Here is a 5,977-nt window from a genome sequence, read left to right as displayed (position 1 = left end):
TAAAACAGACATACATGTCCAATCATCTACAGTATTACTCATTCATGCACAAGCTGCTTGTTCCAGTAATGCTCTTTCGTGCACAAGTTGCTTGTTCCAGTTCATGCACATTATTTGACAAGCTATTTTGTGAACTTTGCATCTGGTAGTGGTTGTTCAAGTTTTCAAACTAGAACTCAAGCTGGAACAAACAGATTCTGTAACTGTAAATAAACCAACATAAATTGGAACGAGAACTCACACTGAAACAAGCAGCCCGAGAACGCACTTAATGGGGAGTGTTAATCCCAAATTTCTCCATCCCATCCCATCCAATAATCCATCATCCACGTATTGGGCTCCGGGTTCCATCCCATCCTGTTTTCTCCTTCCCCTCCAATAAATCAGCCCCATATATTAGATGAGAACAGATACATAAACCTTATTTATGGAGGGGATCATAGCAATATAGACAATTATTAAGTAGTGTCTAGAACAAGGCACTTCCAGATTGCTGTGATGATATAATTGCATAGAATCTCACAGCATTGCACTTGCATTCCTCCTTAGAAATTAAAATTATATTAGGCAATTAAACAAACTAGATTGCTTAATCTTGCTACAGGGCACATCTCACCTATTGTAAGTTACTACCTCCATCCTTTTATGTTTGACGCCAAATAGTGCAAAAATGTACAATAAAACGTCAAATAAAAAATGGAGGGAGTATCAGTTAAGAATAATGCACAAAATGAACATCATAAGGAGGAACAGTGGACTTATGGTATGGTTGTTCCACAACTTCAATCTTGACGATTCTTGACCATCAGAAATTCAGTAAATCATAGGAGAGAATCATACCATAAACACTCAAAAAAGTAACACGTCTAAAACCTAAGGGATGGTGCATACCAAGGTAACCCTGCCGAGGGCGCTTTTGCTGCCATCAAATCCTACCGAACCATCTCATTGTCAATTGATGGATGGGAGCGAGTCATGGTCGCTTCCATTCCAGCCAACCCAGGTGTCAACCATGATATTCATGTGGGATATTATGACCATTGATGGATGTAGATGCTATTTCCCCTTAGGGCTTCTTTATGAGCAAGAGAAAGGCATTAATAATTGGAGTCATTCAATAATAACTTAAAACTGCAAAAACTTTTATGCATCATACTTCTTGGTTATCTATACCAGAATCCCACTACTTGAAAGTATTTATTCACCTCATATTAGCATGAAAGTATTTATTCCATGCACTCTAAAATGAATAAAACAGTAGCATTGGGTCAAAATGACTTTGTTAGAATTCAACAATTCAAGCAAAACAACACAGTATAGAAATCTCAGTGCATGTGCATAGAAAAGACAGTACATACCTGTTATATATCAAATCGTCGGTACAACGATGAGGATTCCCTGCCACTCTCCACGCCGCTAGTGATAGGTGAGGGGTCCTCGTGGCGAGTCCTCATTGTCTGTCCATCATCTTCCTCCTCCTCGAAGATCACCTCATCGGCCCTCTGAAACGACGTCCCCACCTCGTCGGGCGACAAAATCCGGATCGACACCTAGCCCTATGTACTATATGCTGAACCTTGGAGAAAAAACTAGATGCATATCCGATGTCCATCAAATATATGAAAGTAGGATGATATCATTCTAAATTACCATTATATATCTCATAAATAAGCATTGTCAAATAGCTCATACTAACTGACAAACTTGGTAATCAATTGTTTGCGCTATCATTGTGCCTAACTAAATATATATGAAATCAAGTCTCCACACTGGTGTGGCCATTCCATTTTTTCCTGTACAACAAATAGAAGAACACAATAATTATTAGTTAGACACAGATGAACACCTCACAATGTAATATATGATGTCAAAGGTTATATGAATGTAACATCTTACCTAGGAAGCCATGCTAGATTTAGTTATATGAAGCACCCTCAACCCTGCATGATCCACCAATGTCTATCACCTCATTCATGAAGAAGTCGAGCAACCGTTCTCGGACATTTGCTATCTCATCAGGCAATAATGGACAGGTTGCAAAACCAGCACGACCCTTGAAAAACATAAACCATGTAAATATTTATAATGTCATATTGCATAGGTTTGAGTAAAATAGAATTCATACTGTAAAAACAAACCTGAGGATATCGATCACGGTCCAAACTAAGATTATCCGCAAAGGATAACATGTGGTACATCACATATTGTCCGCAAAGCATACTGCCAGGTGGTTGTATGTGTGCCTAAAAGATGTGATTCATAAGGAAAAATATCCAGCGGGAATGCCTAATTATATGTCTTGCTAATAATTTCAGATTAAGGACATGATTACCTGAAAATGTTTCCATATAACTGTGCGACCAAAATTCTTGTTATGGTGACCTTTTTTGTCGACATAAGCACCAAAAGCCCTACAATAATGGTGACTAACGATGTAAGTAACAATTGAAATATAGAGGAAAATAGAATTATGATAAAGGTAATACCCACTCATCGAATAGCTTCTTAAACTATAGCAGCTAGGGGATGGTAACCTTTGGAGTCAATATTGTACACTGTATTCCATTTTTGAAAAATAACTAACAAGGCCCAATGGTAACCGAAATGAGGAAGATAGAACATTAATATACAGAATAAAAAACTATAGAGTGTTATTAGTGCTGGGCCTTACCCTTCCTGGCAAACAACAAATATGCACTCCTCGTCCTGCTGAGCAAGCAATGCTTTCACAATGTATGCTTTGACTTCATCAGCCTCTTCATTGATTCTCTTTAAAATGATCATCTCTAGATCTAAAAAGCCAACTATGCCTCTGTATTTGTCTATCTTCCTCATGCATCTATTAAAAGAATAGTTAGATAAAGAACAAAAAGTAGACACTTATAGGAAATGGTGGAGCTCACTCATAGCATCCAACTCCGATGTAAGGATATGTCAAGGGCAAGATCATTGTAGATGTGAAATACATCACTGAATTCTACTGCATAGACCCCAGATTTTTTAAGAAAATTGTGTTCTTCGTATTGTACCATGAAGTGTGTGGCACTTTGCCTTCGAGATATTGGTGTGGTCATAGCAAAATACCATTTGTGGAAACATTGGCTCTGTTTACCCATCCTCTTAAGCAATGCACTAGATACTAAAGGCTGCCCTAGCACAAATTGTATATTATTTGGAATTGGTGGTGGAGATCGTTGATGAAAGGGGGGAGTCCAAAGGGGATCAAGACCATCATCTTCTATGTTTTTCTGTTGTGAATTTTTTTGCTCTTTCTCTTTGCTTTTGTTATGTTTTGCACTTGCTGAATTAGCAAAAAGTCTTTCTAATCGAGGTATCATAGGGAAGTACCAGAAAACCTTTGCAGGAATTTTTTTCTTCTCATTGGAGCTCAATTCCTCTAGGCTATCAATCTTCTTGTAGTGTGATGTGTCACATGTTGGACATGATATGTTGTTCTTATGCTTTCCCCAATATATAATGCAATCATTGGGGCAAACATGTATTTTTTCATACTTCAACTCAATAGGACACAAAATCTTCTTTGCTTTAGTTGTGCTTCGTGGCACCATATTCCCTTTAGGAAGCTTGTCTGCTAAAAAATTTAACAAATCTGTAAAGCTCTTATCACTCCATCCACTAGCCACCTTGAATTGTAGAAGTTCAGTAGTAAAACTCAGTCGATTATCACTGCTTCTTGGATATAATGGTGTCTCACGCTCTCGAACTAGTATCTCACATACTTGTGATGCTTGAGCCTCACTCAAATTACGAGTTACAGTAACATCATGTATCATGTATTCTAGATGATTGACGGGCACATCAACAATCGTCGTGTCCGCAAAATGACTTTTTGTATCTTGGATATGCACATAATGGTCATTCGCCTCATTAGTATCCATAGGACCGCCATTAGTATCTAAAGTGAAAGTTGCCTAGAGGGGGGGTGAATAGGCAAGTTAAAACTTTTTCAACAAAAACTAGAAGCAAACTGGGTAAAACTGAATTGATCTCGAAATTCACCCAGTTAACTTTGGAAATGAGATGTTCTAAATGATCCACAGGGTTCAAAGTAGTAGATCTGAGAATGGCACTTCTCAAAATCCACACACCAAAAAGATATAAACAAACCTTCCACGCAATGGTGAGAGAACGAAGAACACAAACAAACACAATGAACAAGAACACAAGAGACACAAGATTTATCCCGAGGTTCGGTCACACCACAAAAGGTGCCCTACTTCCTCGTTGAGGCGCCCACAAAGAGCCGGGTCTCTTTCAACCCTAATCCTCCCTTTGCCGACCACAAAGGTCAAGCTCACACAATAATCTTTGCTCAAACGAGCGGGTAATACAAACTTTCTTGTGGTCTTCCACAAGATTTGGAGACTCACAAGAGACACCTAGTCGTCTAGGAGCTAGAAGCTCCAAGAGTAATGAATCCACAAAGAACTCGATGTAGTACCAAAGCTCGAATGAAGAAGAAGAGCAAGAGAGATTTAGAGATGAAGCACAAAACCGCAGCTCTCAAGCTCACTCAAAGATTTCTCTCCAAAGATTTGAAATGGGAGAGGCAAGAGATGTGTGAGAGAGAGAGTGAGGTGTTTCTTGGGTTAGAAATGGAGTTCAAATCGTGCTCCCTGCTATGGGGTGAGAGGTAGGAGTGAGTATATATATAGTTGGAGCTCAAAACTAGCCGTTGGGGCCGATTTTTCTGTTTGAGGGCGGTTGAACCTCCCCCCAGGGCGGTTGAACCTCCCCTGGCAGGCCTGGCAGCCTGTCTGCCAGTCTGACTGGCAGACTGACGCGCAGACTGACCGCAGACTGGTCAAAGTTGACCAAAACCGGTTGAACCGCCCAGGGGGGGCGGTTGAACCGCCCCTGACAGCTCCTGGCGACCTGTTTGCCAGTCTGACTGGCAGACTGCAGATCAGAGGTCAGAGGGGTCAGAGACCAGCTGAACTGCCCCTCAGGACCAGTTCAACTGGTCTTGACCAGAGAGTTTAGGAGAGAAAACCCCAGCTCAACTGCCCGGAGGCAAGTTCAGCTGGTGTATGGTCAAAGAGGTTCACAGCTGAAGTTGAGTTCAGCTGAAGTTGAGAAAGCTCAACTCAGCTGAAGTTCAGCTCAGCTGAAAAGTTCAGCTGCAGCTGAAGAAGCTCAACTCAGCTGAAGTCAAGTTCAGCTGGAAAGCTCAGCTGCAGTTGAAGAAGTTCAGCTGCTTTTCAGCAAGAACACTCTAGGTTTCTCAACCCTAACCACGGTCAACCATAGAACGTTAAAGAGATTTTTGCTTTTCAAAAATAGCTTTTGAATAGAGAGGTTTGAGCTTTGGCAAACACCAACCTTCTTTTTGGATCCCCCTTTATAGTACGACGATTCCTATACTCAAGTTAAATAAAATAAAATGAAGTAAACTCCTTGAGTCATTGGTGTCTCATGTGTGATTTCTCCATGGCATTGCTTCATAAGGATCACAAACATCTTTGTCTCACCTTTTGAAGCAAACTCAAATCAAACCCTGTGACTTGTACCATATCACCTTATATGAGTTCAAATCATGGCTTCAAGTCACCTTACTGATGCATCAACATGTTGTAACTCTTCATAGCTGATTAGTTCATCGACTTAGTGCAAGTACTCTCTTCTTCACCTTAGCCATGGTACCTCGGTCTACAAGCCGTCGCTTGACCTTCACCTTCGCTTAGTTCCTCGAAGCCCTTTCCTTGCTATCTTCACCCTATCAAGCCATTCTTGAGTCACATCAAATTGAGCATCCATTGAGAGAACCATTTCTTCAATATTGTGAACCTTGCTTGAATGTCTTCTAGATATAATTGTCAAGATCAATCAAGCTCTAGTTTGATTCTCATAGAAGCATATATGGACTGACAGTAATATGGTCAAGCCAATTCACGATTCCTCATATCTTATTCTCTTTGGCTTGACCAATCCTCTAAATCACTTTGTCCTCTATTCT

The 5,977-nt window shown here is 40.3% G+C and overlaps 1 long non-coding RNA gene across 1 annotated transcript; it reads right to left on the bottom strand.

The window, feature by feature from the left end:
- Positions 1-1,898: 1,898 nt before the first annotated feature.
- Positions 1,899-2,378, bottom strand: LOC103643847 (uncharacterized). The gene is made up of 3 exons (XR_561337.1): positions 2,333-2,378; positions 2,139-2,243; positions 1,899-2,053 (listed from the first exon to the last, which is right to left on the bottom strand). It is a non-coding gene; the product is annotated as an uncharacterized lncRNA (long non-coding RNA).
- Positions 2,379-5,977: the final 3,599 nt, after the last annotated feature.

This window comes from Zea mays, chromosome 1 (genome assembly GCF_902167145.1).
Source record: "Zea mays cultivar B73 chromosome 1, Zm-B73-REFERENCE-NAM-5.0, whole genome shotgun sequence".
Lineage (NCBI taxonomy): Eukaryota > Viridiplantae > Streptophyta > Magnoliopsida > Poales > Poaceae > Zea > Zea mays.
The sequence above is the reverse complement of the archived record's forward strand: the minus strand, read 5'-3'. Positions and strand labels throughout refer to the sequence as shown.